Source organism: Hypanus sabinus, chromosome 8, assembly GCF_030144855.1.
Source record: "Hypanus sabinus isolate sHypSab1 chromosome 8, sHypSab1.hap1, whole genome shotgun sequence".
Classification (NCBI taxonomy): Eukaryota; Metazoa; Chordata; class Chondrichthyes; order Myliobatiformes; family Dasyatidae; genus Hypanus; species Hypanus sabinus.
In genome coordinates, this window is record NC_082713.1 from 172,924,044 (window position 1) to 172,950,932 (window position 26,889).

General features: G+C 43.7%; 1 protein-coding gene across 1 annotated transcript in view; it reads left to right on the forward strand.

Moving 5' to 3' along the window:
- The first annotated feature begins 385 nt into the window (after positions 1-385).
- The window catches only part of ric8b (RIC8 guanine nucleotide exchange factor B), a 111,350-nt gene continuing 84,846 nt past the window's right edge, over positions 386-26,889 (forward strand). Inside the window, exon 1 of the mRNA XM_059978586.1 lies at positions 386-430. The gene's annotated coding sequence lies outside the window, so the exon portion shown is untranslated. The remainder of the gene's footprint in view (positions 431-26,889) is intronic.

Below are 26,889 nucleotides of genomic sequence, written 5' to 3' on the forward strand. Positions count from 1 at the left end.
CCCCAACTCTCCCACCCTCCTACTCACCCCCTCCCACTTTCTCCCTCTGCACACTCACCCACCCCCTTCCCCACTGTCCCCCTTCCCTCCACCCACTCACCCCCACTCCACCCGCTTCCCCCATCCTGCCCTCTCTCCCATGACCCCACCCTGCTCTCACTCCTCTGACCCCTCCCTCTCTCCTCCAACCACCCCCTCACCCTCCAGAGTTGTGGGGCTGGGCATATTGGGTAGGAAAATGTAAGGTTGAGTTGGAGCACAATTTGACAGTGACATGAAATAACAGTATGTTTGATAACCTTTCCTAGTAGTTGGAGTACCCTGTTGCAGTGCTTACTCTTGTTTGTGATGTTTCGGACATTTTCTGTGTTTTATTTAACAGAACAGCCAAACATTCAAGTTTGATCAAAACGAACAAGAAGCTAGAAAGGTAAGGAACTGATAAATACCCAACAACCTCACAGAAATGTTTGCTCAAAATGCCCGCTCATTTAGCAGAGTATGACAATGTCAATGTACATAAATGGCATTCTCAACTGTTCATGTCAGAATAGATTTCTGCAGACTTTAGTTCCCATGTGACCTCCTGGTTCCTCTCCATCTTCATCTTCTTACAGAATCTCTTGTGTTTATGATTTGTTATTTCATCCTTACATTTAAATATTTTGTTTGATGCTGTTTAAATAATGCTTAACTTAATTAAATAGTTAAATGGGAATGATGTTCAAGACCTTTGTACAGGTAACACACACAAAATTTTGGAGAAACTCAGCAGCTCTCCATTATTCTCCCACATACATACAAGAGATTCTGTAGGTACTGGAAATCTAAAGTAACGCACACAAAATGTTGGAGGAACTCAGTAGCTGTACATTATCCTCCCACAGAAGCCCAGAGCCATGGTAATACATTATAAAACTTCAGTTAGGCAGTGCCTGGATTGCCCTCTGCCTCACTTTTTTAAAATACAGTATTTCTGTTTTTGCACATTCTTTTAAATCTATTCAATATACTTAATTGATTTACTTATTTATTATTATGTGTTATTTCATTTATTATTTCTCTCTCTCTGCTAGATTATGTATTGCATTGAACTGCTGCTGCTAAGTTAACAAATTTCATGTCACATGCCGGTGATGATAATCCTGATTCTGATCTGGTCAGGACACTCTGAGAAGGTTGTCATTGCACCAAAGACATTGATTTATTAGGCATGCTTGAGACATCATTGATGAAGACTCTCAGCCCAAAATGCAACTGTTTACTCCCCTCTATAGATGCTGCCTGACCTGTTGAGTTCCTCCAGCATTTTGTGTGTCAGGCAGACTGTACCTGTTGATACTATTGGTATCCTGTCTGAAATTTATTCCAGGGGTAATTGAATTGCTCATGTTTGGCAGTGGGTTGTGTTCAAGTTATAGATTATGTTGTTTTCTGCATAAAAAGAAAGCCTGTTCTTTCATGATTTATTAGGTGTTCTGTGTTCTAGTAGTAGGTGTCTGTCAATATTCTAAAGGTCTCAGTGGCAAAATAATCATAATTGACACATTTTTCAGCCTTCAAGCTATTGTTGTGGCAGTGAATTGGGTTTATGCACAGGTCCTGCAATGTCTGGGTGCAGGCAATACCTTCAAATTTGGCTGGCTAAATACCTCAGTATAATTCCACAGTACAGTGGGGAGGGTTTCTCCATGAGAGTATAGAAATATCTGGTTTGCTCATGAAAACTGTCCTGTCCCTGGAGAAGTTCAAAGTAAATTTAATCAGAATCAGGTTTATCATCATCAGCTATTCCTGAATTTGCTGAGAGTGTGCTTTCAGGCTTCTGTACCCCTTGATGGGAACAATGAGAACAGGGCATGCCCTGGGTGAATGGACATCTCCTTTCTGAGGCACTGCTCCTTGAGGGTACCTTTGGTACTTTAGAGGCTAGTACCCAAGATGGAGCTGACTAATTTTATGATTTTCTGTAGCTTCTTTCAGTCCTGTACAGTAGCCACCTCCCCCCACCCGTACCAGATTCAACCTGACAGAATGCTCTTCACAGTATATCTATAGAGGTTTTTGAGTGCTTTAGTTGACAAAGCAAATGTCTTCAAACTCCAAATGAAATACAGCTAAATATTATCAAAGTGCATATAGCCTATGTCACCGTATATTACCTTGAGATTCATATTCTTGCAGGCATTTACAAGTAAAGCAATACAGTAAAATTTATGAAAACTACATTGGATCTAGGAGGAGGTACAGGAGCCTGAAGGCATATATTCAACATTTTAGCAACAGTTTCATCCCCACCACCATCATACTTCTGAATGGACAATGAACCCATGAACATGATCTCAATACTTTTTTCCTTTTCTTTGCTGTCTTTCTGCACTACTTATTTTATTAGAGTTTTTAATATATTTTTCATTGTAATTTTGTTTCCCATTGTAAGTTTTTAAAATTATGTATTACAATGTGCTACAATAACTACTGTCAGTTGCATGGCTGTTGGACACTACACCATGCTTGTAGTGAACAGTTTTTAAAAATAGCGTCACTTGCATGTGTTTGTGTTCAAACCGCAGTGATTTTTGTCACTGATAGTTGGTGAGAAATCGCAGTAACACAATTCAGAACTATTTTGCTCACTGTGGTTTCAAGCATTCAGGCTTGGAGAACCCAGAAATGGCTGGGAGTCAAAATGAAATTATTTCACTACTCAACAAGTTAGGATCTACGAAGAATTTGAAGGTATAAACAATCATCTTGAATGTTACAATGAAACTGAAGGTTTGAGGGATGCAATCATCTAGAGCATTGTATGAAGTATCTAGGTGTTTCCACTGATTTTGTTCATTTACAATCAATCACAAGAAAATGGATGATGAATTCCTCTGTCGATAACTATTGGAAACAGCTTCCGGTAACTAATAGTATTGGTAGTGTTCTAATTTGCTCTGTATTTCATTTAAATACATTGTTACTTTGTTAAATGGTAGTTATTTTTTATTTGTTTGTAACTATTTGCATGAAATTTTGGCGAATTAGGAAAACTATCATTTAATTGGGCTAAAATGTGTCCTAATTAATTGGAATCCACTCTGAATGCCAAGCAGAGAGAATTTTCTTTACACTTGGAAGTTTTGTGTTCAGAAGTGTAGAAAAAGAATCTCTTGTTGACTCAGAGTATGGCTTCTTACCAACAGGAACAGCAAGGACATTAAACAATATGGCAAAACAGTTGACATCTCTATATTAGAGGGATAGAGCTGGTATGGAAGAGATACAGTCTCTTCCTTCAAATTTGGTATAATGAGAGGATTCCGGAGAACAGCAGTGTCAACATTTTTACAATTCTTAAGAAGGAATTAAGTTGGAGTGTGGGAGTTTCTGAGCCATTGTTTTGTTCTCAGTGGGCAAGAAGATTCCTCACCATATCCTCATGAACCTATTTCATCCCCTTTTTGGGGAAAATTCTGCAGAGCAATGAACGTGACCTAAGTTGCTCACTAAATCGAGGAGGAGTGTAAGGAACAATCCAGGGCCCCACTGCATCCACGCTGATTAGAACATAAGAACGTAAGACATAGGAACAGAATTAGGTCATCTGGCCCATCGAGTCTGCTTCGCCATTCAATCATGACTAATCCCTTTTTTTTTCTCCTCAACACCAGTACCAGTCCTTCTCCCCATAACCTTTAATGCCATGTCCAATCAGGAACCTATCAATCTCTGCCTTAAATACACCCAACGACTTGGCCTCCACAGCTGCATAATGGCAACAAATTCCAGAAATTCACCACCCTCAGGCTGAAGAAATTTCTATGCATCTCTGTTTTGAAAGGGTACCCCTCTATCCTAAGGCAGTGTCCTCTTGTCCTAGACTCTCCCTCCATGGGAAACATCCTTTACATATCTACTCTGTCTAGACCTTTCAACGTTCAAAAGGTTTCAGTGACATTCCCCCCCCCCCCCCACCATCCTTCTGAATTCCAGTGATTACAGACCCAGAGCCATCGAACGTTCCTCGTATGATAACCCTTTCATTCCTGCAATCGTCCTTGTGAACCTCCTCTGGATCCTCTCCAACTACCAACACATCTTTTCTAAGATGAGGGGCCCAAGACTGTTCACAGTACTCAAGGTGAAGCTTCACCAGTGCCTTATAAAGCCTCAGCATCACCTCCTTGCTCTTGTATTCTAGACCTCTTGAAATGAATGCTAACATGGCATTTGCCTTCCTCACCTCTGACTCAACCTGCAAGTTAACCTTCAGAGTATTCTGCACAAGGACTCCCAAGTCCCTGCATCTTAGATTCCTGGATTTTCTCCCCATTTAGAAAATAGTCTGCACATTTATTTCTCCTATCAAAGTACATGATCGTGCAATTTCCAACATTGTATTTTATTTGCCACTTTCTTGCCCATTTTCATAATCTAAGTCCTTCTAAATCCTCAAAATGCTGGTGGAACACAGCAGGCCAGGCAGCATCCATAGGAAGAAGCACAGTCGATGTTTCGGGCCGTGACCCTTCGTCAGGACTAACTGAAAGGAAAGATAGTAAGAGATTTGTAAGTAGGAGGGGGAGGGGGAAATGCAAAATGATAGGATAAGACCGGAGAGGGTGGGATGAAGCTGAGAGCTGGAAAGGTGATTGGCAAAAGGGGTACAGAGCTGAAGAAGAGAAAGGATCATGGGATGGGAGGCCTAGGGAGAAAGGAAGGGGGAGGGGAGCACCAAAGGGAGATGGAGAACAGGCAGAGTGATGGGCAGAGAGAGAGAAAAGAAAGAGGAGGGGGAAAAAACTAAATATATCAGGGATGGGGTAAGAAGGGGAGGAGGGGTGTTAACAGAAGTTAGAGAAGTCAATGTTCATGCCATCAGGTTGGAGGCTACCCAGATGGTATATAAGGTGGTGTTCCTCCAACCTGAGTGTGGATCCCAAGTACTCACATTTAATTGACTTTGCCTCCCGTTGTTTCTCCTGTCAAGCTCTGAGGGCGACACTCTCCGCCATGAGAAGGTATCTGGCGTCCCTATCACAATCCTTTCCACGCCTCCGGGACACCCTTGTCTCCGTTTTCAATGGACTTGTCCGTTATTTCACCCTCTGTCGGATCCATGTGTGCAATTGCTGTTTCTTTGACTTTATCACATCCTGCAAGGATCACAAGATCTTCCATCTGCCAGCCCCAGAGCCTGCTGGCTCCACCACTGGCAGGCATGAACTTTGTATCGTGGCCCCAGCCATCGATCTCAGCTGCCTCAGCAACCCAGGGCATATTGAAAACCTGGACTCCAGCACATCAATGCAGGTTCCAACGACCATGGATTGGCCCTGGCTGTCGATCTCAGCAGCCCCAGCAACTCAGGGCATATTCAAAACCCGGACTCTACCACCATTAATGCGTGTTCCAACGACCATGGACAGCTTCAAAGTGATTGCACAACCACTGACTGTGACTCCAGCCTTGAACTCCAGGCTGGGTCTTCTCATGCTGCGATTGTGACTCCCGTGTCCTCTTCCCCCACCACCACTCTGCAATCCTCTCTCTCTCAGATCCCATCGTCAGTTCCTGGGCCCTCAGAGGCTCCATTTTCCTCTCACCCCAACCATCTCCTCTCCATTGACACCGCCAGCCTCCCTCCCCCCTCTGATCCCATCTCTCATCTGTGCCGGGTCTTTACCATTCCCTCCGACCTTCAACTCTCTGAGGCAGAGCGCTCTGTCCTCAGTTAGGGCCTCGCCTTTGTCCCCCGTTGCCCACACCTCAGCGAGTTCCGCGTACGCCATGACGCTGAACTCTTCTTCCGTCAGCTCCAACTCCGAGCTTACTTCTTTGGCAAGGACTGTCCTACCCCCATCGATGACCTTTTCTCCCGTCTTCAACCCTGCTCTTCATGGACACCCTGCTCTGGTCTTCTGTCTGTTCTAGACCTCTTTATTGTTAATTGCCGACGGGACATCAACCGTCTCGATTTCACCACACCTTGTTCCATTTCCAACCTCACTCCTTCCGAACACTGTGCACTCCACTCCCTCCACACCAATCCCAACCTCATTATAAAACCCGCTGATGGGGGAGGGGGGCGCTTTTGTAGTCTGGCATGCTGACCTCTACCTGGCCGAGGCACAGCGACAACTCTCTGATACCTCTTATTATTTACCCCTTGATCATGACCCCACTAAGGAGCACCAGGCCACTGTCTCCCATACCATCACCAACCTTATCAGCTCTGGGGATCTCCCATCCACTGCCACCAACCTCATAGTTCCCGCCACCCTACTCAGGATAGGGTTCCCCTTGTCCTCACCTACCACCCCACCAGCCTCTGGGTCCAATGTATAGTTCTCCGTAACTTCTGCCACCTCCAACGGGATCCCACTACCAAGCACATCTTTCCCTCCCCCCCCCCTTCTGCTTTCCGCAGGGATCACTCCCCATGCGACTCCCTTGTCCATTTGTCCTCCCATCCCTTCCCACCAATCTCCCTCCTGGCAGTTATCCTTGTAAGCGGAGCAAGTGCTATACCTGCCCTTACACTTCCTCCCTCACCACCATTCAGGGCCCCAGACAGTTCTAGGTGAGACAACACTTCACCTGTGAGTCGGCTGGTGTGGTATACTGCATCTGGTGCTCCCAGTGTGGCCTTTTATATATTGGTGAGACCCGACGCAGACTGAGAGATCATTTCGCTGAACACCTATGCTCTGGCCGCCAGAGAAAGCAGGATCTCCCAGTGGCCACACATTTTAATTCCACGTCCCATTCCCATTCTGATATGTCTATCCATGGCTGCCTCTACTGTCAAAATGAAGCCACACTCAGGTTGGAGGAACAACACCTTATATACCGTCTGGGTAGCCTCCAACCTGATGACGTGAACATTGACATCTCTAACTTCTGTTAATGCCCATCCTCCCCTTCTTGCCCCATCCCTGATATATTTAGTTTTATCCCCCCCCCTCTTTCTTTTCTCTCTCTGGCCCTCACTCAGACTGTTCTCCATCTCCCTCTGGTGCTCCCCTCTCCCTTTCTTTCTCCCTAGGCCTCCTGTCCCATAATCCTTTCCCTTCTTCAGCTCTGTACCCCTTTTGCCAATCACATTTCCAGCTCTCAGCTTCATCCCACCCCCTCTGATCTTCCCCTATCATTTTGCATTTCCCCCTCCCTCTCCTACTTTCAAATCTCTTACTATCTTTCCTTTCAGTTAGTCCTGATGAAGGGTCTTGGTCTGAAACGTCGACAGTGCTTCTTCAACACTACCTGCCCCTCCACAAATCTTCATATCATCTGCAAACTTGACAACAAAGCCACCTATTCCATCATCTAAATCATTGATATACAGCATAAGAAGAAGTGGTCCCAACACCAACTCCTGCAGAACACCACTAGTCGCTGGCAGCCATTCAGAAAGGATCCTTTTATTGCCACTCACTGCCTCTTACCAATTAGCCAATTCTCTAACCATGTTAGTAACTTTCCTGTAATACCATAAGCTCTTAACTTGGGTAAGCAGCCTCATGTGTACACCTTGTCAAAAGCCTTCTGAAAGTCCAGATATACAACATCCACTGCGTCTCCTTTATCTATCCTACTTATAATCTCCTCAAAGAATTCCAACAGGTTTGTCAGGCAGGATTTTCCTTGAAGGAAGCCATGATGAATTTGTACTATATTGTCCTGTGTCACCAAGTACTCCATCACTTCATCCTTAACAATGGGCTCTTTATCATTTTCCCAACCACTGAGGTCAGGCTAACTGGTCCATATTTTCCTTTCTGCTGCCTTCCTCCTTTATTAAAGAGTGGAATGACATTTGCAATTTTCCAGTCCCCTGGCACCATACCAGAGTCCAATGATTTTTGAAAGATCATTTCTACTGCCACCGCAATCTCTTAACGCCATCTCTTTCAAAACCCTAGGGTGCAGCTCATCTGGTCCAGGTGACTTATGTACCTTTTAGGTCTTTTAGCTTTTGAGCACCTTCTCTCTTATAATAGTAGCTGCACCTATTTCTCTTCCTTCACACAATACAACAGTAGGCATACTGCTAGTGTCTTCCACAGTGAGAGTAAGAGATTTGAGAGGGGGAGAGAGAGATCCGAAATGGTAGGAGAACCTTCCAGCTCTTAGCTTCATTCCTCCCCCTCCTGTCTTCTCGTATCATTTTGGATCTTCCCACCCCTCCCACTTTCAAATCTTTTACTATCTCTCAGTTAGTCCTGATGAAGGGTCTCAGCTTGAAACGTCAACTGTACTTCTTCCTATAGATGCTGCCTGGCCTGCTGCATTCCAGCAGCATTTTGAAAATGTTTAATCTATCTGGGTAGAGATTAGGAACGGTAAAGGGAAAATTCAGTGGTGTGAGTTGTCTATCGACCATCGAATAATAACATTACAGTGGCACAGGCATTAAACAGAGAAATATCTGAGGCATGGAAGAATGGAACAACTGTTATGATGGGGGACTTTAATTTGCACATAGATTGGATGAATCAATTTGGTTGAGGCAGTCTTGAGGAGGACTTCATAGAATGCATCCATGACGGCTTTATTGAACAGCATGTTACTGAACCTACAAGAGAATGTGCTATCTTAGAACTGGTCCTGTGCAAGGAGACAGTTAAAATTAGTGATCTTGTAGTTAGTGATCACAGTATGATTGAATTTCTCATACAAATGGAGGGTGCAGTAGTTCAATCTCTCCTCACCTACACCCAGGATACATCCCATGCCCTTCACCTCTTCAATAACTTCCAATTCCCTGGACCTGACTGCTTCATTTTTACCATGGATATTCAATCCTTATACACCTCCATCCCCCATCAAGAAGGCCTCAAAGTCCTCCGCTACTTTTTGGATAACAGACCCCACCAGTTACCCAGCGCCACCACACTCCTCCGGTTGGCGGAGCTTGTTCTAACTCTCAATAACTTCTCCTTTGGTTCTTCCCACTTTCTCCAGATCAAGGGTGTAGCCATGGGCACTCGCATGGGCCCCAGCTATGCCTGCCTCTTTGTGGGTTATGTGGAACAGTCTATGCTCCAAATCTATACTGGCACCACTCCCCAACTTTTCCTCTGCTACATTGACGACTGCATTGTTGCTGCTTCCTGCACCCATGCTGAGCTCGTCAATTTCATCAACTTTGCCTCTAACTTGCACCCAGCCCGTAAATTCACTTGGTCCATCTCGGACACTTCTCTCCCCTTTCTTGATCTCTTGGTCTCCATCTCTGGAGACAGACTATCTACTGACATCTTCTACAAATCCACTGACTTCCATAACTATCTTGACTATACCTCTCCCCACCCTGCCCAATGCAAAAATGCCATTCCCTATGCCCAGTTCCCCCATCTCCGCTGCATCTGCTCCCAGGATGAGGCTTTCCGTGCCAGGACTTCTCAAATGTCCTCTTTCTTTCAGGATCTTAGTTTCCCTTCTGGCGTCATCAAAGATGCCCTTACCCGCATCTCCTCCACTTCCTGCACTTCAGCCCTTAACCCATCCTCCTGTCACCACAACAGGGACAGGGTTCCCCTTGTCCTCACCTACCACCCCACCAGCCTCCAGATCCAGCATATTATCCTCCGCAACTTCCACCACCTTCAACAGGACCCCACTACCAAGCACATCTTTCCCTCCCTACCCCCTCAGCTTTTCGCAGGGATCGTTCCCTCCGTGACTACCTTGTCCACACGTCCCTCCCCACAGAACTCCCACCTGGTCATTATCCCTGCAAGCGCAAATGCTACATCTGTCCCCACACTTCCCCCCTTACCACCATTCCGGGCCCCAGACAGTCCTTCCAGGTGAGGCAACACTTCACCTGCAGGTCTGCTGGGGTCGTCTGCTGCATCCGGTGCGGCGGCCTCTACATCGGCGAGACCCAACGCAGATTGGGGGACCGCTTCATCGAGCACCTCCGCTCCATCCGTCACAATAGACAGGACCTCCCGGTTGCCACCCACCAACTCTGCCTCTCATTCCCATCTAGATATGTCCATACATGGCCTCCTCTACTGCCATGAAGAGGCCAAACTCAGGTTGGAGGAGCAACACCTCATCTACTGTCTGGGTAGCCTCCAACCTGGTGGTATGAACATTGAATTCTCCAATTTCCGGTAATTCCCTCCCCCTCCCCCTATCCCAGGTCCCTCTCTGCCTCTCCCCCCTTTCAACTTTCTACTTCTTTATCGCTACAGTTCTTTAATGCTTATCACCTCCCTCTCCCCCCCTTTATCTTTTCCCCCCTTTAACCAATCCTCTGATTGGTTTTCCACCTGGTGCCTCTAGGCCCTACCCCCTTCCCTATCTCTATTACTGGGCTTTGGCTCTCTCTTCCCCCCCCCCCCATTCCTGATGAAGGGTCTCGGCCCGAAACGTTGGCTACTCTTTTCTCATGGATGCTGCCTAATCTGCTGAGTTCTTCCAGCATTGTGTACATATTCTCGTATTCTTTTGAATATCTGTAAATGACCAAAATCAGCACAGACACCTATGCAGATAATGGACTGCCTTCAGACAATGCTATCAACAATTGCATCCTCGAAATCTTCATTTTCATTGTAGCACTCAAGATACCTTCAAATTCTTCATAGTTCTTAAAGTGCTGACATTGTTTCATAGAGTATAGAACATAGAAGAGTACAGCACAGGAGCAATCTTTTTGGTCATAGTGTTGTGCTGAACCATCTAAAGAGCAAATCAAAAACATCTAAACACAAGTCCTTACTAACTAGACCATTTCCATGTTTCACCTTCTTCCTTATATTGATGTGACTAGCCAAACATCTCTTAAAAGTCTCTAATGTGTTTGCATCCCATAACACCAGGCAGTGAATTTCAGGCATCCACGACTAGCAAATGTCCCTCCATTCTTTAAGAAGGGGGGAGGCAGAATAAATGGAATGAGGCCAGTTAGCCTGACTTCAGTGGTTGGAAAGATGTCTACTATCAAGGATGAGGTTTTGGAGTACTTGGAAGCACGTGACATAATAACCATATAACCATATAACAATCACAGCACGGAAACAGGCCATCTCGGCCCTCCTAGTCCGTGCCGAACTCTTAATCTCACCTAGTCCCACCTACCCGCACTCAGCCCATAACCCTCCACTCCTTTCCTGTCCATATACCTATCCAATTTTACCTTAAATGACACAACTGAACTGGCCTCTACTACTTCTACAGGAAGCTCATTCCACACAGCTATCACTCTCTGAGTAAAGAAATACCCCCTCGTGTTTCCCTTAAACTTCTGCCCCCTAACTCTCAAATCATGTCCTCTCGTTTAAATCTCCCCTACTCTCAATAGAAACAGCCTATTCACGTCAACTCTATCTATCCCTCTCAAATAGGCCAAAGTCAGCATGGTTTCCTTAAAGGGAAATCTTGCCTGACAAATCTGTTGGAATTCTTTGAGGAAATTACTGGCAGGATAGACAAAGGAAAAAGGTGTATGTTATGTACTTGGATTTAAAGAAGACTTTTGTCAAGGTGTCGCCCATTAGGCTGCTTGACAAGTTGAGAGCCCGTGGTATTACAGAGAAGATTCTAGCATGGATAAAGCATTGGCTGATTGGCAAGAGGCAAAGAGTGGGAATAAAGGGAGCCTTTTTTGATTAGCTGCCAGTGAGTAGTGTTGTTCCACAGCGGTCTGTATTTGGGACCAATTCTTTTTATGTTGTATGTCAGTGATTTGGATGATGGAATAGATGGCTTTGTGGCCAAATTTGTGGGTGATACGAAGGTGGGTGGAGGCGTGGATAGTGTTGAGGAAATGGGGGCAGCATAAGGACTCAGATAGATTAGGAGTATTGGTAAAGAAATGGAATACATTGTTGGGAAATGTATGGTCATGCACTTTGGTGGAAGGAATAAAAGCATAGACTATTTTCTAAATGGGCAGAAAATTCAAAAATCTGAGCTGCAAAGAGACTTGGGAGTCCTTGTGCAGGATTCCCTAAAGGTTAATTTGTAGGTTTAGTCTGTGGTGAGGAAAACAAATTCAATGTTAGTATTCATTTCAAGAGGACTAGAATATAAAAACAAGAATGTAATGCCGAGGCTATATAATACACTGGCGAATCCTCACTTGGAATATTGTGAACAATTTTAGGCCTGTTGTTTTAGAAAGGATGTGCTGACATTGAAGAGGGTTCAGAGGAGGTTCACGAGAATGATTCCCGGAATGAAAAACTTAACGTATGAGGAGAGGTTGATTGGTGGCTCTGGGTCTTTTACTCACTGGAATTTCAAAGAATGCCGGTGGGGGGGGGGGGGGTAGGGTGGATCTTATTGAAATATATTGAATGTTGAAAGGCCTGGATAAAGTGGATATGAAGAGGATGGAGTTTAAGACCAGGGGGCACTGAAATGCATGAGAATAGAAGTATGTCCATTTAGAATGGAGACATGGAGGAATTTCTTTAGCCAGAGATTAGTGAATCTGTAGAATTTATTGCTGTAGCTTTGGAGGCCAGGTCATTGGGTGTACTTAATGTGGAGGTTGATAGGTTATTGATTAGTTAGGGCATAAAAGTTATGGGGAGAAAGTAGAAGAATGGGGTTGAGAGGGAAATGGATCAGCAATGAAATGGTGGAGCAGACTTAATGGGCCAAATGGCCTAATGTCATCAACAGATTTTACAATGTATGTCAGATAATAATTCTGATTCTGATTTTTGATTCTGACTAGATCATCTCTCGAGTGCTGATTTCAAGTAATCTTTCAATTCATTTAAATCAACTGTGGTTAGGAGGACAAGTTCTTTAAATATATTTCGGTGTTTGTGTGACAATTAGCGGCAGGAATTCCATCTGTTTTCAAAGGAAGTTATTGAGCCCTGGACTTGTGGGCAAGAAACTCGCAAGTGTCAAAACTAGTGTCAGTTCTTGTACGTACAGAATGGGATTCGGCTGAGTGCAGAGTATATATTATTTTTCTCCTTGTGTTTAAGAACGTTATCTTCTCAATGAAACCCTGATAATGAGGGTTTTTTTCTCTCAAGTGGTGGAGGCCGAGGGGAGATCTTTTGGAGATTTATAAGATTATGAGAGGCATAGATATAGAGTAGACAGACTCCCTTTCTCCCAGAGTTGAAATGTTTAATACCAGAGGGCATGCATTTAAGGTGAGAGGGGTAAGTTCAGAGTTGATGTGAGGAACAAGTTTTTTTTACACAGTGTGCTGGGTGCCTTGTACGTTCTATGAGGGGTGGTGGTAGAGGCAGATACATTAAAGATTCTTAAGAGATGTTTAGGCATATAAATGTGAGGAAAATGGAAGAATATGGGCATTTTTTTAGTGGAAGAGATTAGTTAGCCACGATTACAAATTGACTTGGTTCGATACAGTATTGTGGGCTGAAGGGCCTGTTCCTGTGCTGGACTAATCTATGTTTTGTGAGAGAGATTTGGCTCAATTCAAATACTTCGGATGGTTCTGACCGCTGCATGTTAGTAGAGAGAGCCTTGAGAAAGGCCCCAAACTTGTTGCTAAGTGACAGGACTTGACTCTTCCAGCCATTTGTGTTATTTATAGATTTTTTAAAAAATGTCAGTAATGGTGAACACACAAGTCTTGTACAAATGCAAACTTTATTCAATGTGATTCTAAAGTTCCTTTTATCTTATTTCAGCTCTTTGTATTTTCTTTTGTTTCCTGGTTGCACACCAGTGGCTAAGAAGATGTTTATCTGGGGAATGTAGTGTTAACAGCAAAAAAGACAAGCCAACAGTGTGGTGGATGTTTTGGGGGCTGCTGCCTGGCAAGACAGAACAGTTTGTGCCCTGGTCTAGATTTATGGTGACCTCCAGGTACCCTGTTATTTTGGTCTAGTTTGTGCTGCTTTATCAGTCAAATGAGAAAGTAATCTCTGACTGCACCAGGCTTTACCAGCCTGGATTTAGCTGCTGTGGTCAAAGACTTGGAGTGCAGACAACAATAGAAATTCAGGTCCCAGCTATAAATCTTTAAGCCTGCTCACCATTTAATCAAAACAGCTGTGTTTTTAAAAAATTTATATTCACATCTGCCTTTTATATACATATTTAAAATTGAAATTAAAATTTTTAAATCTTCACCTTTATTTTCAAATTCCTTTGAGATCTTGCTGCTCTCAGTTTTCATAATTTGCCCCATTAACCCTGAATGCATCTGTCCTTTCAGCTTCCCTGAATTGAATCACCGTACTGCTGGTGTCCTTACTTTTGGGTGCACCACTCTGGAATTCCCTCGCTCCATCCACTTTCTGCATGTCTTTTTTTTGGAGATTTCTCAAACCTATTTAATACCATAAGACCGTAAGTCATTGGAACAGAATTAGGCCATTTAGCCCATCGGGTTTACACCGTTATTCCATTAAAGCTGATTTATTATCCCCCTCAACCCGATTCGCCTGGCTTTTCTCCATAACCTTTGACAACCTTACTCATCAAGAACCTATCAGCCTCCACTTTAAACAAAGCTAATGACCTGGCCTCCGTAGCCGTTTGTAGCAATGAATTCCTCAGATTTCTCCTCATCTCTGTTCTAAATGGATATCCCTCTATTCTGAGGCTGTGCTCTCTGGTCCTAGACTCACCCACTACTGTATAGGAAATATCCTCTTCATATCCATTCCATCTATCTACTTCATTGACTAAACATATGTCACCTGCTTTATTATCTCTTAATACAATTAGTTTAAAAGATATTTGCAATAATGATTCTTTGAAGTACCTTGAAGTAATTTAGTGCATTCAAGGTGGTATAGAAATACAAGTACTATGAAATTCTTCAAAAGAGGAGGCTTCAATACACAGATATGGTTGATGTATTGGGTGAGGTCACTTGGAAGTACTTGGTGAATTTGGTGTGCTTAGGGCAGCACAGTACTGTAGCAGTTAGTGCCATTGCTTTACAGTGATTACTAACTGGGGTTCAATTCCAGCCACTGTTTGGAAGGAGTTTGTATGTTCTCTCCGTGACTGTGTGGGTTTCAAGGTCGTTTAATGCCATTTCCTGTACACAAGTGTAAAGGAGAACAAAATAATTGTTACTCTGGATCTGATGCAGCACAAAAAAATTCAAGAAAAAGAACACAATAATAAATACCGATTTGTACTTCTGGGAGCGTGAAGCGCAGAAACAAATATCACTGTGATGATTGTACGCTCTAGTATCAATTGTTTGGTGACAATAAAGTATAATGGTAATGGTAAAATAGATTATATATGTGACTGATAGGAAATAATAAATTAGTGGTGGAGTTGGTGAGTGGAGTGTTGGTTAACCTTACTGCTTGGGGGAAAGTAACTGGTTTCTGGAAGCTTCTTCGTATCCCATTATTTGAACAGGGGCTATCTGATTGATTATCTACAAATTTGAATGGAATGTCTATATCTGGGGTATAAGAAGAGCAGAGATAATTTTGCTCGTCATCTTTAGCCTTTAGTCTTTTTCTCTCCTTTCTTCTGTGTTCCTAGCCTCTCACTATTCCCCATTTTCAAAGAACAACAGACAGTAGGTGCAGGAGTAGGCCATTCGGCCCTTCTAGCCAGCACGGCCATTCACTGTGATCATGGCTGATCATATACAATCAGTACCCTGTTCCTGCCCTCTCCCCATATCCCTTGACCCTGTTATCTATAAGAGCTCTATCTAACTCTCTCTTGAATGCATCCAGAGACTTGGCCTCCACTGCCTTCTGAGACAGAGCAATCCTCATATCCACCACTCTCTGGGTGAAAAAGTTTTTCCGTATCTCTGTTCTAAATGGCCTACCCCTTATTCTTAAACTGTGGCCTCTAGTTCTGGACTCACCCATCAGCGGGAACATGCTTCCTGCCTCCAGCGTGTCCAATCCCTTAATGATCTTATATGTTTCAATCAGATCCCCTCTCATCCTTCTAAATTCCAGTGTGTACAAGCCCAGTCACTCCAATCTTTCAACATATGACAGTCCCGCCATTCCGGGAATTAACCTTGTGAACCTACGCTGCACTCCCTCAATAGCAAGAATGTCCTTCCTCAAATTTGGAGACCAAAACTGCACACAATGCTCCAGGTGGGGTCTCACCAGGGCCCCGTACTGCTGCAGAAGGACCTCTTTACTCCAATACTCAATTCCTCTTGTTATAAAGGCCAGCATGCCATTAGCTTTCTTCACTGCCTGTTGTACCTGCATGCTTGCTTTCATTGACTGATGTACAAGAACACCTAGATCTCATTGTACTTCCCCTTTTCCTAACTTGACTCCATTTAGATAGTAATCTGTCTTCTTGTTCTTGCCACCAAAGTGGATAACCTCACATGTATCCACATTAAACTGCATCTGCCATACATTTTCCCACTCACCCAACCTGTCCAAGTCACCCTTCATTCTCATAACATCCTCCTGACATTTCACACTGCCACCCAGCTTTGTGTCATCGGCAAATTTGCTAATGTTACTTTTAATCCCTTCATCTAAGTCATTAATGTATATTGTAAACAGCTGCGGACCCAGCACCGAACCCTGCGGCACCCCACTGGTCACAGCCTGCCATTTTGAAAGGGACCCGTTAATCGCTACTCTTTGCTTCCTGTCAGCCAGCCAATTTTCAATCCACGTCAGTACTCTACCTCCAATACCATGTGCCCTAATTTTGCCCACTAATCTCCTATATGGGACTTTACCAAAAGCTTTCTGGAAGTCCAGGTACACTATATCCGCAGGCTCTGCCTTGTCCATTTTCATAGTTACATCCTCAAAAAACTCCAGATGATTAGTCAAGCATGATTTTCCCTTCATAAATCCATGCTGACTCAGACTGATCCTTCTACTGCTATCCAAATGTGTTGTAATTTCCTCTTTTATAATTGACTCCAGCATCTTTCCCACCACTGACGTCAGGCTAACTGGTCTATAATTCCCTGTTTTCTCTTCCCCTCCTTTCTTGAAAAGTGAGACAACATTAGCCACCCTCCAATCAGCAGGAACTGTTCCTGAATCTATAGAACATTGGAAAATGATTACCAATGTGTCCACGATTTCTAGAATCACCTCTTTAAGTACTTTGGGATGCAGACCATCAGGTCCTGGGGACTTAACAGCCTTCAGACTCAACAATCTATCCAACACTGTTTCTTGCCTAATATAAATTTCCTTCAATTCGTCCTTTACCCTAGTTCCTTTGGCCACTATTACATCGGGGAGATTGTTTGTGTCTTCCATAGAGAAGACAGATCCAAAGTACCTGTTCAACTCATCTGCCATTTCCTTGTTCCCCATAATAAATTCACCTGTTTCTGTCTTCAATGGCCCAATTTTGGTCTTAACTATTTTTTTGCTATTCACATACCTAAAGAAGCTTTTACTATCCTCCTTTATATTCTTGGCTAGTTTACCTTCGTACCTCATTTTTTCTTGACGTATTGCCTTTTTTGTTATCTTCTGTTGCTCTTTAAAAGCTTCCCAGTCCTCCGGTTTCCTGCTCATCTTTGCTATGTTATACTTCTCTTTTATTTTTATACTGCCCTTTACTTCCCTCGTCAGCTACGGCCGCCCCTTACTCCCCTTAGGATCTTTCTTCCTCTTTGGAATGAACCGATCCTGCTCCTTCTGCATTATTCCCAGAAATACCTGCCATTGTTGTTCCACTGTCTTCCCTGCTAGGGTATTGTTCCATTGAACTTTGGCCGGCTCCTCCCTCATAGCTCCATAGTTCCCTTTGTTCATCTGTAATACTGACACATCCGATTTTCCCTTCTCTTTCTCAAATTGTAGGTTAAAACATATCATATTATGGTCACTACCTCCTAATGGTTCCTTTACCTCGAGGTCCCTGATCAAATCCGGTTGATTGCACAACACTAGATCTAGAATTGCCTTCTCCCTGGTAGGCTCCAGTACAAGCTGTTCTAAGAATCCATCTTGGAGGCACTCCACAAACTCCCTTTCTTGGGGTCCAGTACCATTCTGATTCTCCCAGTCTACCTGCATGTTGAAATCCCCCATGACAACTGTATCATTACCTTTGTGACATGCCAATTTTAACTCTTCATTCAACTTACACCCTACATCCAGACTGCTGTTTTGGGGCCTGTAGATAACTCCAATTAGGGTCTTTCTACCCTTAGAATTTCGCAGTTCTATCCATACTGATTCTACATCCCCTGTTTCTATGTCCCCCCTCGCAAGGGGCTGAATATCATTCCTCACCAACAGAGCCACCCCACCCCCTCTGCCAGTCAGTCTGTCCTTTCGATAAGATGTATAGCCTTGAATATTCATTTCCCAGGCCCTGTCCGCTTGAAGCCATGTCTCTGTTATTCCCACAACATCGTACTTGCCAATTTCCAACTGAGCCTCAATCTCATCTACTTTATTCCTTATACTTAGTGCATTCGTATATAATACTTTTAATTCGTTACTTCCCTCTGCTTTCATATCAATTCCTATTTCACTTGGCCATACTGTATGATCTCTTCTTGAGCTTTCTACTCCATTGATTCTGTTGTCCTTTTTAATTTTCAATATGCTTTGTTCTATTCGCACCTAAAACAATAGTGAAACACCGAATTTTGTGCCATTTTCTTGACTTTGGAATGAACCTTGGATCAAAAACGTCAGAATCCAACATGAGTACGTTATTGCAGGCCTCATAAAGAGATGTTACTAGAGTAGAGAGAGGTAAGAGGATTTAAGAAAGGAATTCCAGAGTGATTAAAAGCACAATAGGTATTCATACTACAACAAGTAGAATCCATCTACCTATTGCTGGAGCCTGTGCTCGGGTGTTTTGCTTTGTCAGTTGGTGGTGTATCATTTGCTTTAATTTGGTTGACTGATCGTGCAAGTTTCTTTTTGCTTTGGCCTGTCTGCATTGGTACCCCATTCTGAGTCCACTGCCCCCAGTCCTGTCCTCACGTGACCAAATGTCCTCATTCTGCTGCTGTAATGGGTTATGATATTACAGTGGTTCCTCAGAGACTCTCCTAAGAAAGGAGTGGTCAGGAGTGATCTTTATCAGTGTACTGGATGCATGGTAAAATCTGCTCACAAAAGTGACAGAACAGCAGTGTACCTGTTGTATCAGAGTTGGCTCTGTGTAGATGGTGATGGGATTCTTTTCAATGCCTACACAATCATTGTGAAATTGTCTTTAACCCATCTTCTACTGGAGTTTCCATTAGTGGCTACCAGGGATTAGACTCTGTGACTTCTGTTGACACCACTGGAGGCCATATCCTTGTTATTAGTCCAAATGTATAATGACATGCAGTAAAGAGGTCTCTGGAGTTTGCATTCACATGTCTGTGTGTGCCTGGGAAGATGGCCACAACTCCTTCACCACCTAGCTCTACTGCCATCTCTACTGTGCATTTTTAAACACGAGATTCTGCAGATGCTGGAAATCCAGAGGAACATTCAAAGCGCTGGAGGATCTTGGCAGTGCGGAGGATCAGAGGGATCTTGTGGTCCAAAACCATAGGACACTCAAAACTGCTGTGGTTAAGAAGGCATACGGTGCATTGGCCTTCATCAGCTGTGGGATTTAGTTCAAAAACCGAGAGGTAATTTTACAGCTATATAGGACCCTGCTCAGACTGCACTTGGAATACTGTGCTCAGTTCTGGTCACCTCACTACAAGAAGGATGTGGAAACTCTAGAAAGGGTGCAGAGGAGATTTACAATGATGTTGCCTGGATTGGGGAACATGCCTTATGAGAATGGATTGAGTGAACTCAGCCTTTTCTCCTAGGGGCATCAGAGGATGAGAGGTGACTTGATAGAGGTGTATAAGATTATGAGAGGCATTGGTCATGTGGATAGTCAGAGGCTTTTTCCCAGGGCTGAAATGGCTAACACAAGAGGGCACAGTTTTAAGGTACTTGGAAGCAGGTACAGAGGAGATGTCAGGGGTAAGTTTTTTATGCAGAGAGTATTGAGTGCATGGAATGGGCTGCTGGCAACAGTGGTGGAGGCAGATACGATAGGGTCTTTTAGGAGACTCCTGGATAGGTACATGGAGCTTAGAAAAATGGAGGGCTATGGGTAACCCTGGGTGATTTCTAAAGTAAGTACACGTTTGGCACAGCATCTTGGACCAAAGGGCCTGTATTGTGCTGTAGGTTTTCTATGTTTCCAGGTCAGGTAGCATCTATGGAGGAGAATTAACAGTTGTTTCAGACTGAAACTCTTCATCAGGACTTGTGAATTATCTTGGGCTGAAACATTGTTTATTTCCCATTTTTAATGTGTACAACTGTCTCATCTTCTTTAAGTGTTGGAATGCTTTCCTCCACAAAGTTTCTGAGAAAGGATGGAAGAACATGTTGTGTTTGTTCTGCAGCACTTGTACTTCATCAAGGGAGAAGGTGCAAAATGAATGAAAGGAAATTTGTGTTCAAGTGGAAGAAGTCGTGGATTGCTACTTTGAGATGGGGCATTTGTTGGAGGTGATTCCAAAGGACACAAAGGTGCTGTGCAGGGATGTAAAGTAGATTTAAATTACTATCAAAGTGCATCAAAGGACTTTTCTTCTGGATGTGTTGACATCCCAAACAGTGCATGGCAAGCTTCACTAGGCTATGTGGATCACAATGTGTGAGTACAGTGTCTGACGTCACCAATTCCTTTACCTTTTTGAAAACCATCTCACACTGCTTTGTTTATCACCATTTCTTCTTGATCTGTAGTAATAGGTTCAAGAGGTGGAGCACAGTAGCCAGGTTTGGCAGGAACTTGTTATAGTCATTGACAAATCCAAAAAAGGACCACAACTGTGACACATCCTTTGGCTTTAGGGCATCCACCACTGCTTGAATTTCCTCAGCACACTCATGTAATTCTTATGCATCAATATGTGACAACAGTTCAAGCTCAAGTTGTTTTTATTGTCATTTCAACCATAAGTTGCTGGTATAGTACACAGTAAAAATGAAACAACGTTCCTTCAGGACCCTGGTGCTACATGAAACAACACAAAACTACACTAGACTATGTGAGACAGCACAAGGCTATACTAGACTACATAAAACAACATAAAAACTGCACTAGACTACAGACCTGCACAGGGCTACATAAAGTACACAAAACAGTGCAGGGCAGTACAATAATTAATAAACAAGACAATAGGCACAGTAGAGGACACATTACAATGTCAAGCTAGACCCCGAGCATTGAGAAGTCTGATGGCTTGGGGGAAGAAACTGTCGCACAGTCTGATTGTGAGAGCCTGAATGCTTCGGTACCTTTTGCCAGATGGCAGGAGGGAGGAGAGTTTGTGTGAGGGGTGCGTAGGGTCCTTCACAATGCTGTTAGCTTTGTGGGTGCAGCATGTGGTGTAAATGTCTGTAGTAGCAGGAAGAGAGACCCCAATGATCTTCTCAGCTGACCTCGCTGTATGCTGCAGGGTCTTGCGATCCGAGACGGTGCAATTCCTGAACTGGGCAGTGATGTAGCTGTTCAGGATGCTCTCTATACGTTCTCTGTAGAATGTGATAAGGATAGGGGGTGGGAGATGGACTTTTCTCAGCCTTCACAGAAAGTAGAGACACTGCTGGGATTTCTTGGCTATGGAGCTGGTGTTGAGGGACCAGGTGAGATTTTCCGCCAGGTGAACACCAAGAAATTTGCTGCTGCTAACGATCTCAATGGAGGAGCCGTCATTATTCAGCGGAGAGTGGTTGCTGCATGCTCTGCTGAAGTCAACAATGATCTCTTTTGTTTTGCTCACATTCAGAGACAGGTTGTTGGTTTCTGCACCAGTCTGTTAGCAGCTGCACCTCCTCTCTGTGTGCTGGCTCGTCGTTCTTGCTGATGAGATCCGCCACAGTCGTGTCATCGGCAAACTTGATGATGTGATTCGAGCTGTTTATTGCTGCTCATTCGTGGGTCAGCAGAGTGAACAGCAGTGGACTGAGCACATAGCACTGGGGGGCCCCTGTGCTCAGTGTGATGGTGTTGAAAATGCTGCTCCCAATCCAAACTGACTGAGGTCTCCCAGTAAGGAAGTCTAGGATCCAGTTGCAGAGGGAAGCTCATGATGAACCTCTCAAAACACTTCATGATGATGGATGTGAGTGCAACGGGATGGTACTCGTTGAGGCAGGACACTGAAGACTTCTTCGGCACAGGGATGATGGTGGTGGCCTTGAAGCACGTTGGAACGACGGCACTGCTCAGGGAGATTTTGAAGATGTCAGTGAGAATATCTGCCAGCTGGTTTGCACATCCTCTGAGCACTCTGCCAGGAATATTGTCTGGTCCAGCAGTCTGCTGTGGATTGACCCAGCATAGAGTTTTCCTCACATTGGCCACAGTAAGGCATAGCACCCGGTCATTGGGAGGAGGAGTGGTCTTCCTAGCCACCGTGTCATTTTCCGCCTCGAAACAAGCGTAGAAGTTGTTCAACGCATCTGGGAGGGAGGCATTACCAGCATAGGCAGGTGATGTTGTCCTGTAGTTAGTGATGTCCTGAATGCCCTTCCACATGTGCCTCTTGTCGCTGCTGTCCTTGAAGTGGCTGTGGATGCACTGGGTGTGCATGCTTTGTCTCTCTGATGGCTTGGGACAGTTTGGCCCTCGCTGTTGTTAGGGCTGCCTTGTCGCCTGCTCTAAAGGCAGAGTCACGGGTCCTCAGTAGCGCACCCACTTCTGTGGTCATCCATGGCTTCTGGTTAGAGCGTGTAGTGATGGTCTTCGACACACTGACGTCATTGATGTACTTGCTGATATAGCTAGTCACTGATGCTGTGTACTCCTCTAAGCTGGTGGAGTCGCCATCGGTTGCAGCCTTTCTGAACATACGCCAGTCAGTGTGCTCAAAGCAGTCTTGAAGAGCAGAGATGGCTCCTGCTGGCCAGGTTTTCACCTGCTTCAGAACTGGTCTGGAGTGTCTGGCGAGCTGTCAGTATGCTGGGATTAGCAGAACAGAGATTTGGTCAGAGTAACTGAGGTGGGGGCGGGGCTCCAGCCAGTACACGTCAGGGATGTTTGTATAAACAAGGTCCAACACATTCTCCCCCCTCGTTGCATCACAGTAAGTGATGCTTGGTTTAAAGAATTCACACTTGTTGTGTCGTGCTCTGAGTCCATAATCTTCTAATTTTTTAACATTGTTTTATGATTTTGGAGATGTTCCTTTTCATTCTTACCAGTAAGAAATGATGTCATTCAGGTTACACTGAGTGCCTGGGCAGCCGTGCAGCACCTGGTTCATAGCTTTCTGCCAGAGTACAGGTGTAGATGCTACTCCAAAAATAAGCCTGTTATACCAATAAAGCACTTCGTGAGTGTATATGGTGAGAAACAATTTGGACTTTTCCATTTCAATCTATAAATAGGCCTTAGCTAAGTCCACTTTGCTGAAGTGTTTTCCTCCAGAAAGGTTTGCAAGAATCCTGGGTAGAGAGTATTTCTCTACTTTCAGAAATGAATTAAAATCACCACAGATCTCAGGGCAAGGCTGCTGAATCAGAAGCCGATCTCAATTGTTGCACTGAAACTTAGTTAAATGCAGATACACTGAATACAGTGATACGACTGCAAGGTTTTGCAATTTTCAAAATGGATCAAACTGTGAACTCTGGTAAGGATAAAAGTGGCAGCATGGACTTTTCAGGTAATTGTCATTGGTGCATGGATATTTGGGTTATGTTGACTTCTTGTTCTCCTGACTTAGAACAACTAACGATTAAAAGTTGACCATTCTATTTGCTTGGGAGTTCTCATCCGTGATCCTGCCCACAGTCTACATACCACCAGTGGCAGATTATAAGCAAGCATTCACAATATTGCATGATGCTGCCTGTGAACGAGAAACAGCCTATCCCTAAGCTTTTCAAATTATAGTTGGTGACTTCAATCAGGCCTGCCTGAAGAAATTATCATCAATTATGAAATTATGCCCAATTATCACCAGCACGTAACCTGTTGTATCAGAGATCCCAACACACTAGACCACTGCTACACTACGATAAAGAACACCTATCGTTCCTTCCCAAGACTGCATTTTGATAAGTCAGATCATTTGGCTGTACTGCTACTACTTGCATACAGGCAGAGCCTAAAGAGCAAGGCTCCAGAGATCAGGACAACGGCAGGCACAGGAACAGTTACAAGATTTCCTTGAGTCAGTGCACTGGGCCTGTCTGAGGACCTGAATGAATACACCAGGGTCATTTCTGACTTTATTAAACAGCTGTGGTTGAGTGTGTCCCCACAACATAGTTCAGGGTTTTCCCCAATCTGAAGCCCTGGATGAACAATGAAATCCGGAACCAGAGAGCCAGATCAGAGGCATTCAAGTCTGGAGATGAAGAATGCTACAAGAAATGCAGGTATGATCTCTGGAAGGCCATCTTTAGGCCAAGTGGAGATTCCAGACTGGACTGGAATCAATGCACAGCTGTGGCAAGGTTTGAATGCCATAACCACCTACAAAGTTAAATCTTGTGACATAGGGGACAGCAGAACTTTGTTTCCAGATGAGCTCAGTGCCTTCTATGCTTGCTTTAATCATCAGAACAGAGAAGCCCATCTCACATCATCATGTCTCCCGATGATCTTTTGGTCTTACTGTCTAAAGATGACGTGTGGCTGAGAGTGAACCCAAAGAAAGCATCCGGTCTGGACAGAGTATCTGGCTGAGTATTGAGGAACAATGCTGACCAACTAGCTGGTGTATTCATGGATATCTTCAACCTCTCGCTCTGGCAGTGTGTGGTACCCACTTGCATCAAGCAGGCTTCAATCGTACTGGTGCCCAAGAAGAGCATGGTAACCTGTATTATTGACTATTGCCCAATGGCACTTGCATCCACAGTGATAAAGTGTTTTGAGAAGCTGGTATTGAAGAATATCAGCTCCAGTCTGAGTTGGGTGTGTGGAATACAGACAACAAGCAATATGGCGTGGCTGAACTTACAGTAGATAAAACGGATGCAAGCTCACAGCAAGCAGTTTGATGTCCGGACTGCAGATTCATTGTTTCACAGAAATGCGACTGGGATTACTCCATCTGTTTTTCACAGCACAGCAAGGCCACCTCTTACTGTGCTGTAGATTAACTATCTGCTTGTATCGTTGAAAGCCTCTTCACAGTAAAACAGATTGTGTAACCATGTCTCGGTGAAACACATAACACTGCATTCCCAATATTCATTCTGAGTCCTCGTGAAGTACTGCTGTGCCAGTGATATTAAACCTGATTCTGATCTTGCTGAAACCTATTAAATGCTGAAAAGCCTAAATAGAGTTGATGTTGAGAGGATACTGCCAGTAATGGGTGAGTCTAGGACCAGAGGACACAGCCTCAGAATAGAGGGACGGCCATTTAGAACAGAGATGAAGAGAAATTTCTTTAGCCAGAGAGCAGTGTATCTTTGGAATTCATTGTCACAGACAGCTGTGGAGCCCAACTCATTCGGTATATTTAAAGCGGAGGTTGATTGTCTCTTGATTAGTAAGGGTGTGAAAGATTATGGGGAGAAGGCTGGAGAATAGGGTTGAGAGGAATAATAAATTGACCATAATGGAATAGTGGTGCATACTTGATGGGCCAAATGGCCGAATTCTGTTCCTATGTCTTATGGTCAAATAGTGGATGAATTGCAAATCATGTTGTTGTTGTCTCAGCCAATCACAGCCCCACAATGCTGGCCCTCCTGTTTTTACCACATACAAGCCCAATTTGGCTTGGTGGTTGTGGTATTTCACTATTACAGATATCATCTCACATGAGTTATCTTTTCTCCTGTATAAGTTCTTAATTGGATATCTGCAGGCTTCAGTTCAGTATCTTGAAATGCCATTCATACTCATTTTGTGGAATGACTGAAAGCCAGTGTCCAATTCCATTTTAACTAAGTTATCGTTTACTGCTGGTGTAAGCCATATTGTTTATCTGCTGTCTGTTGAAAATGCAGCATGAATTTTTATCTTTATCTCTTTGCAATGCAGTCCATTTATTTTTGTCTGCTGTCATACTCTCATTCACATACTCTTTGTATGTGTCCTACTTTATTGCATTTTCTGCAACTTTTGCCTTTAGGTCTGCATTGGTCTGGTCTGAGCCCTTGCCAGAATGGTAATACATTTTGTTAGGCCTGGCCAGTTTCCGTTTAAAGATTGAAATTTTGTTCCCGTGCACTTCCATTACAGACTGCAACTCAATTGCGTCTGTTTCTGCTATTTCCGTTGATACAGCAATTTCAACTGCTATTTTAAATGTAAGCTATGCTTCATTTAGGAGCCGTTTTTGAATGCCTTCTTGTAAGATTCCACAAACTAAACAATCTTTCAGTTATATCTTGTGCAATCAAACATGTCTATCTTTCTGATGTAGCCAGCTATTTCTGCATTTTTAAATTTATAATTATTATCACCCAATTCTGTTTCTGATCTCGTGAATTTAGACTTGTTTTCTGCCCTTTTCCTAACACAACGTCTCCATTCCCTTGCGAAGAAGCATGTGCTGCACTACTTCTTAAAATTTTTAATTATTATCACCTGATGTTCACTGTTTCTGAACTCATGAATTTAGGCTGTTTTCTGCCCTTTTTTAACTCAATGTCTCTGTCCCCTTGTGAAGAAGCGTGTGCTGCGCTGCTTTTTTTTTACTGTGCTTCAGTAAGTAGGTAGTCATCTCAGGTTTGTGCAAAACTTCCTTATTGCCACTGTTATATTTTGTAACTCCAAAACATAAAATGAATTGCAAGAAAAATACAGAGATTACTCGATGGGCCAAACAGCCTGCTTCTGCTCCTATAGATATATGTTCTTATAACTCGCATACCTTTGTTTTGTTTTTAATTCAAGCAAGGCACGCACATATGACATGCTGGCATAAAGACCTATATACCATGTTCGTACTTTTGCATATAACCTGTAATAAATTATTTAAGCAACAAGTATTTATAA